Raw genomic sequence first — 8,627 nt, forward strand, 5'->3', positions numbered from 1 at the left:
CACATCCCCAGTCCTTTTTTAAATTTTATTTTGAGACAGGGTCTTGCTAAGTTCCTTAGAGCTTTGCTATGTTGCCGAGGCTGGACTTGAACTTGCAATCCTCCTGTCTCAGCCTCCCCAGCTGCTAGGATTACAGGGGTGCGCCACTGCACTTGGTATGTTCCCACTTTTGAGAGGTGGTTCAGCTTAATTTTTAAAATCTTATTCAGGTGAGTGAGGACTCTATGAGCCCGGAGACCTTGTAGAGTGTTTTTTCCTCACCTTTAATAAAACAGGAAATGGAGTGACTCTCCAAGAGGTTGATTTCCCTCCTTTGTGGGGAACTGCTGCCCCCAAGAGGATAAGTGCATGAGTGAAGGTCTTTATGGACGTCTATGGTCACTGGGAAAATGCTTTCTCTTAATGAGAGCATTTCCCTCCTTTCCGTTTCTTGTTCTTACAGGACTTCTGTGTAATTTTGATTTACCTAAGAATTTTCTAATTTATTTTATTATCTGTCTCTGATTTTTTTCCCCTAAAAACCCATATGTACCCAGAAAGATCCAAGACCCTAGAAGGGACTCCAGCCTTTCTGAAATCTTCAGTAGTAAAAGCTTTCTATTTCTGGAGAACTGAGGTGTAAACGTTAGCAATGACAGAAAATGGGAAACTACCCTGGAAGAGGTCTTTGAATTATACAATATAACTTACCTACAGGAGGAAATTAGAAAATAAAGCTCAGTAAAGTGTCTCAAACACATTTGGGGGCTGGGGATATAGACCAGCACTAGATCACTTGACTAGCATGCATAAGACCCTGAGTTCAATCCCCAGCATGCAAATAAATAAATAGAATGCAATTGGGCTTATAGAATTGGATTCAGAAGACCACTACAACTCTTCATGAATCTAAGAGGAATGGTTTTAAAGATTATCAAGAAAAGTGGAACATTAAGCCAGAATAAAACCCTCCAGGCTGACAGAAGAAGGCAAACTCTCTGTTGCCTCACTGTCCACAGGCACCCAGCAGTAAAATTATACTTAGGGAAATGCATCAAGAAGGTTAAAGTTAGTCTGCAGAAGATTGAGACTTAAAAGGGGTTTTGACTGGGAAAGATGACTTCTAAGTGGAAAAGTTTAAGTTTACATGACAGTGTAAACTATATTTGACCAAAATAAATTAAAACATACCAATTACAAGATAAAGATAACTCAATTATTAATAAAAAATTTAAAGTGTATCTATTATATTCTAATATATATAACTCAAAAACATCTTTTAGATGAAAAAAGAAAAATTCAACTTTTATCAAATGACCTAGTATACCTCTTAGTTACAAAATAAAAACTGGAGAAAAATATGATAACATAAAATCAACAATTAGTAAAGCATAAAAAAGCAAAGAAGCTGGAGATATAGCTCAGTCGATAGAGTGCTTGCCTTGCAAGCACAAGGCCCTGGGTTCAATCCCCAGCACCGCAAAAAAAAAAAAGGCAAAGAAAGAGGAGGAGAGGGAGAAGAAAAGGAAAGAAAGGGAGGAAGGGGCTAGAAAAGTAGTTCAGCGGTAGAGCACTTACCTAGCATGCCCAAGGCCCTGGGTTTGATCCCCAGCACTGCAGGGGAAAAACAAACAAACAAAGAAAGTAGGGGGAAAGGACCAACCCACTGGCCAAGGATTCTGGAAAAACTAAATTAAAGTGTTCAGAAATACTACCGATAGCAAAGAAATGAGTGGCACTTCTGAGGAGAGGAGCTGGAGGGAAAGGGCAATGAGGAATACTTCTCTTTCACCATGTATCCTTTGTTCTTTTGCATTTTGAACAGTGTATTTTGCATATTCAAAAAGTTAATAAAATAAAAAAATCCCCTTCCATATTTCAAGCTCACATATTTGACCCATGAGTTACACTTCTTACAGATTCATCTGCACATGTACAAATGATGCTGGTACAAAGTTGTGCACGGCAGTGTTAAAAAAAGCAGAGTATCTGAATCAAGTAGGTTTGAAATCATGCTGTCTTAAGAATGTTAATGTCTTTTTGGAGAGATATAAATACTTGTGACTTTTCTTAATTAAGTCAGTAAAGAATTTTTGTCTCTTCACCCACTTTTTTTTTTTGGTACCAGGGATAGAACCCAGGGACCCTTAACCACTGAGTCACATCCACGGCCCTTTTTATATTTTTTATTTTCAGGTAGGGTCTCACTAAGTTGCTCAGTACCTTGCTAAGTTGCTGAGACTGACTTTGAACTTGTAATCCTCCTGCCTCCGCCTCCTGAGCCTCTGGGATTACAGGTGTGCACCACTGTGCCGGCTCTTCTCCCACATTTATGGTAGTTTTTAAAAGAGGGAAAAGAAAAAGAAGAAAAAGTACAAGAGCAGAGAAGAAGGAAACAAAGCCTGGAAAGAGAAGAGGAAGAAGGGGAACTCTGTTCTCCACCCACACTCACTCCCAAATTTTCCTTTTTTGTCATCTGCAGTCTTTAGAAATTTTTATTTATTTATTTATTTAGAGACAGGATCTCACTCAGTGGCCCAGGCTGCCCTTGAACTTGTGATCCTTGTGCCTCAGCCTCCTCAGTTGCTAGGATTATAGGTGTGTGCCACTGTGCCCAACCACAAGGTTTTGACAGAAAAAAAAAATCTGTGAATTATTCATTTAATGAAAAGATTGGAATTCCATTCCTGAGTCTATTATCAAAAACAGTGGTTCTCTAAGTGTGGTCCTCAGACAAGTAACCCCAGCATTATCCAGAAACTTGTTAGAAATTCAAATTCCAAGCCACCCATGTTTTAACAGAATTGGGTTTTGAAGCCCAAAGTTTAATAATCTCTGATTAAAAGAATTCTTTTGATAACTAAAGGGAAATAAGGAGGAGGAAGGAGAGATTAACAGAGAAAGGAACGTCTGGGGTGTGGCTCAGTGGGAGAGAACCCCAGCAAATGCAAACCCTGGGTTTTACCCTACTCTTCAGGAGAAAGGAATGAGACAGAGGAAAATCTCCAATGTGACAATCAGCCTGTGTGTTAACAGGAAGGTCTTGTTTCAGAGCTTACTTGTTTACTTCTTTAAAAAAAATAGATTGTGCTTTGTTTTTCCTAAGTACAAGCTTACCTTTGTGGATCAAGGTTTAACCTTGGCTTGGCTGTCTTTGACCAGAGTGAACTGATTCCAAAGACCAGGATACAATACCCACAGAGCTACCATATTGATAACCTCCTCTGCCAGAAACCAATTTGATCACTGTCTTCCTAGGAAATAAGTACAGTAGAGGCATGGTTCCAATATGTAAAAATTTCAGTTAGTATGGTCTAGTTAAATAACACCAGTCCTCTAATCTCACCCCGTGACATGGTGCAAATTTCAGTTACTATAGTAAATTTGTTGCTGAAGTCTCTTCATCCTTGTCCCCACTCCAATCCAGTAATGAGGATTCGGATCTGAGAAAAAGGAAAGAGGAGGTTTATTGTTTTGCTAACAAAGGAGAAACACAGGGACTCCTATCCCAGAGGCTGTGATTCTGCCCATCAGCAGGAACAGGGAACTTTTAAAGAGGTGACTTAAAGGCTACATTCCAAGTGTTCTCTGATGAAGTTGTAATTCATTTGTTAATTTGGGAGACGGTTATTTCTTAGATCTTCTGGTACCATCTCCAAAGTCTGGATTGGTTCCTCCTACCATGGGTGTGTACTCAAGGACAGATAAATCTGTCTAAAATAGGGAAGAAAGCTAATCATGTTTCCCATGAGATTAGAGAGGGGGAGAGATTAGGGAGGAGCAGGGAGAGAGGAAGAGAAAGAAACAAATTCATTTTAAAAATAAGTTGCAGTGGCAGAGCAGCAAGGGCTATATTCAGAGCATAAAGTGGACCATTGTTACATTTCCCCACTGTCCATTTCTACATTCCATCTTTATGGAAAAATGGGTGATGACTTCTCCAAGCTGCTTCCTGTTGAAAGAGGTGAAGTTGGGGGAAGTACCCCAAAGTCCTTATTCTCTATCAGGTGGGATATGGACAGTTAAGGATATTCATCATCAGAGCAGTCAAGAGGATCACAGAGGCAGATGGCAGGTGACTGAATAGGGCATACATATGGCAGGGATCATGCTAAGACAACATAAACAAGATGAAGTATTACTTTTTTGTGAACAATTAGTGCAAAAGCAATTCGTATTTCAGTCAGTCTCTGAAAACCATGAAGAGAGTAACATAATCATATCAGTGAGAAACAGAGTTTACCAATGTAGGAAGTTAGGAAGATTTGCAAATCTAGGAGATCAGGCTCAAATTAACTCAGGACAAACTTGTAACTCTAGAGTCCTTTGTGATCATTATTGTTAGACACTCCCACACAAGAATCCTCCCTCTATAGCCTCCAGCTTTACTTTTGGTAGGGCTGACACAAGTGTACATCTTAAGTTACATTTTAAAAAAACATTATTTTTCCCTTTAAATATTCATGTAGGACTGTACTTACGCTATGCTTTTCTGCCAGGTATTTAGGACCCAGTTGGTCAACTGACCTTGTTCCTATCTACTATTAAGAGTTAGCTAAGATTACTCAGGGATGTGTGTGAAGCTCTTGGCTTCTTTAGCTTTCCTCTACCAGGGGAGCCATCTGCCAGGACAGGTGAGGGTCTGTCTGACCATACATGGCTTCTCTTGGAAGCATCAGGGACATTTTCCTTTCCAATGACCCTCCTCATTGCAAAATGTGCACTGGTTTGCTGCCCGTCCTCTAGGGTCCTCTGGATCTCTCTGATTGGCAGATTGGGTGACTCAGAGTTGCAGGACCCAGAGAGGGGTCCCATCATTCTCTGGGTCCTGGCTGACCTCAGAGGACAAAGACCAAAATGTTGGTTGCTTTTTCCTTGGCCCTTGTACTTCCTTGACTTTGGTCTCCAAGTTTTTGATTTGAAACATCTGACAGGCCAGTTTCATCAGTCTTAAAGTGGGAGTAACACATTATAATTTCAATATCTATAATTTTGTAGGTACCCCTTTTATTTACTTGGGGTCAGTATTAGTACTGGAAGTCAGCATTTTATCCTATTTGTCCTATAGGTGATGACATTATCCCAAATCAATTCAGGTTGTTTTCTTAGAAGCAGTGCCTTTGTAAAACACTAATAGACAACAATTACAAAGTTTACACGAAAATACAGCATGAAATTAACACAACAAAAACATATTCAGTTTGTGTAACAGCTATGAACCAAGTAAAATGATTTTTATAATCTTAAACCTTTACTTAGTTTTGTATTATATCCTCTGTTTTTTGTTTTGTTTTGTTTTTCTGGTTTTTTAACTGGGAAGTGAATCCACGGGCACTCAACCACTGAGCCATATCCCAGCCCTTTTTTGTATTTCATTTAGAGATAGGGTCTCACTGAGTTACTTAGGGCCTCTCTAAGTTGTTGAGACTGACTTTGAACTTGCAATCCTCCTGCCTCAGCCTCCCGAGCCACTGGGATTACAGGCATGGGGCACTGTTGTGGGAAAGAGCAGAGAAGCAGCAAGCAGCACTTGGAGAAAAGGAGAACTTTATTTTACGTCAGTGGGCCCAAAGGAAAACAAAAACTCCAAATTCTCAGCCCTAATCCACAGTTTCTCACAATTTTTATAGGTTATTTGATGTCATCTTAGATTCATCCTATCATTGGGACTTTCTCCTCTTTTTTAAAAAATAATTCCTAATTTATGCAGCTGAAGACCTTGTGCAGGGTCTCTAACACAAAGCATGCTCACAGAACATATAAGAAGAAACAGCTCTTTTCACAGATATCTATTACATTTCAGGAGGGAGTGTCAGACTCTTAGGGCAATTATTGACGATCCAAAAGGTAAGGACCCATGGTTAATTAGGCTTCCTGGAGAAAGACTGAGAGAGGGGAGGGGAACTGACCCCTTCCCCAGGCATTGGACTCTTACCATAATGTTTTTTGTAATTTCATTTCACAACCAGGTCTGGTTTTGCCATCACAGCACCATGCCCAGCTCCCCTGTTTATTTTGATATCACAGTAATCTTTAAAACAAAATTCGATCTTTCAAACACAATTCTAAATGAGCTCAAGTCAAGCCTGTTTTGGAGCCATTCTAACATGGAGTAAGGTGGAAAGCAGAACCTTATTTCAGGTAAGGCTGGGCTCTTGACAAATAACACAATACAACATTATTATCTAAAAGATGAATCAAACAAAGGCCAAGAGAACTTTTAACCTTCTTTTAGTGGAAAAAGTGGCAAAATGCTTTCATGGTTTACAATGTCACCTTTAAACAGATCAGGCTCTCCTTATTACCTTCCCAAAATATATTTAAATTCCTATTCCAGTTTGAAAAGTAACACAAAATTGTATACATAACTTATTGACAATAGGCTACTTTATCCAGCTATAGAACAAATGACATGAATAAATGCCAACCAAATTTGTTATTTCTATATAAATCCAAGACTATTGCTACAGACAGTTTTAGTTTGGAGAACATCAACTTGGTAAGGTACTCTCCCCTAAGCTTTACGTTTAGCTAAGTTTAGTACAATTTAGAATCTATAGTGTATGGTAATAATCACAGGTCTGTATAGGTCGGCAGTACTAGCAAAAATCAATGGATAGTCTTAAATCTCTTATACATTTAGGAAACAGTGTTAATTATCAGAAATTGACTTAGTCAAAAAAAATATAAGACAGGTCTTTATTTGTTTGTAATTTCCACAATCGCAGAGTGCTGGGGACTCGAACCCGGGCCTCCAGCATGAGAGGCAGGCACTCTACGAGAAAGACAGGTCTTTAAATGACAGTGTGGCCCTTCCATGTCAGATGCCATGTATAAAAGAGAGTACTTATTGGTTAACTTGCTGGTAAACTTAACAAACTTTCATTTTATAAACTTTTACATAACACTTAGACAAAGCTTATAGACAGATATAGTTCTCAGATACATACATACACCAAGTCACATGTATTTAGGGTGATAACTATATTGATATAACCTAAAGTAAGTTGTTTACTTAATCATTTAAAAGACTTTAAAACAGGTACAAACCCTAATTCCTTTAAGACTTATTTTCCCTAAATAATAAAACCTAACAGATACAAGATATTATCTTGGTAGATAAGAGATCAATGCTTTAGACTTTGCTTTATATTAGTACACTAAAATTCAAATAACTTTGTGCTAATTATAGCCAATTTAATCACAAGCACAAACATTTGAGATTTACCTACCGCAAACCTGCAACTTATTTAGACATTCACAACTTGCTTACATCCTTAGTATTATCCTTTCATCTGGGACTTTAGCACAAGAATATTACTTTACCAGACAACACTTTCTCATCCAGAAATATTTCTTTTACTTTCTAATTGTCTGTACTAAAATATATTTCCATACCTATAACTTTCTCTTATCTTTTCTAGTTTTGGACCCTTTCTTAAATTCATATTCTGAAACAGTCCTTATGAATGTTATCTGTGCATTTTTAATTCACACAACAAATTTCATCCCAAGAGAGGGCAGGACAATCCAGCATATACAAAAATTGCACCTTAATCTTGTTTCTCCCAGATTGCATTCAAGGGGTTGCAGCGCAGGATGTTTTTGAGCCTGACCTGTCTCCCTTATCATTATCACAATGCCATCAACTTTAAGTGAGTTCCCCACTGTCAATTGTACGCAGAGGCTCCTTTTGGACCTTTTTCTTACCCTAGGCATATTGATGTGCAATCGAGGGCTCCTTTTTCATTCTTTTCTTTAGACTTCCTTGAAGATACTTTTGCAGAGGCTGCCTCAAACATGGGTTGACCTTAGTATTTTTTTCCTGGTTACAATTATTTATTTTGCCAGTCTCCCCAGGCATTTAGTTTGATGGAATACTGTTATAGCAAGAATTGCTTTGCTCCAATGATGAATATGCCCTGGTCAAATGGGGTCTTCTGTCAGATCCTAAAAGGGAGACTATTCCTGTCCTCAGGTCAGAAACTGACAGTGCATATATCCTTTATGGCCAGCAGCCTCCATCCCCCCTCCACCCCCACCCTCAGCTCCAGGCAAAAGGGACTGGAAGGCAGGGCAGAGGCCAGGTTCCCATTGGCCACCTCTCTATAGTCCAGGCAGTTTTTCTGGGATATTTTTTCCCAGTTTAGGGTTGGTGTCCTTGACTCACAGTAAGAAGATCTGTGGTTGCTTGGGGCCAGGCTGAGAAACAGTGCTGGGAGTGCCAGCATCAGGTTTAAAAGATTGAAATCTTTTAAAACCCTTTCTTCTGGGGTCCTGCTATCCTTTCACACTGGAGTCAGTGCCTTCCGGCACCTTAAACTTAATTCCCGACTGTTCAGATCCCTTATCATGCAACTGCATAAATGCCTATATGGACAGAATCTCTTTCATATACTTTATCCCTGACAGACCAACTTCAACTTCAGAATTCTAGAATAATCCAGCAAAACCATTCAAAGGCCAGATTGCAGTAAACCTTCTTTCTCTTAGATAGACTTATCCCTATAGGTGGCCCAGGCAGCCAAGATCTCTCTGCTTAAGAGACTACCAGTCACCCTGCACAAAACTCAACTCAAAATGGATCAAGGATCTAGAAATTAGACCTGAGACCCTTCACCAAATAGAAGAGAAAATGGTCCAATTTT

The sequence above is a fragment of the Sciurus carolinensis genome, chromosome 9, assembly GCF_902686445.1.
Source record: "Sciurus carolinensis chromosome 9, mSciCar1.2, whole genome shotgun sequence".
NCBI classification, from domain to species: domain Eukaryota; kingdom Metazoa; phylum Chordata; class Mammalia; order Rodentia; family Sciuridae; genus Sciurus; species Sciurus carolinensis.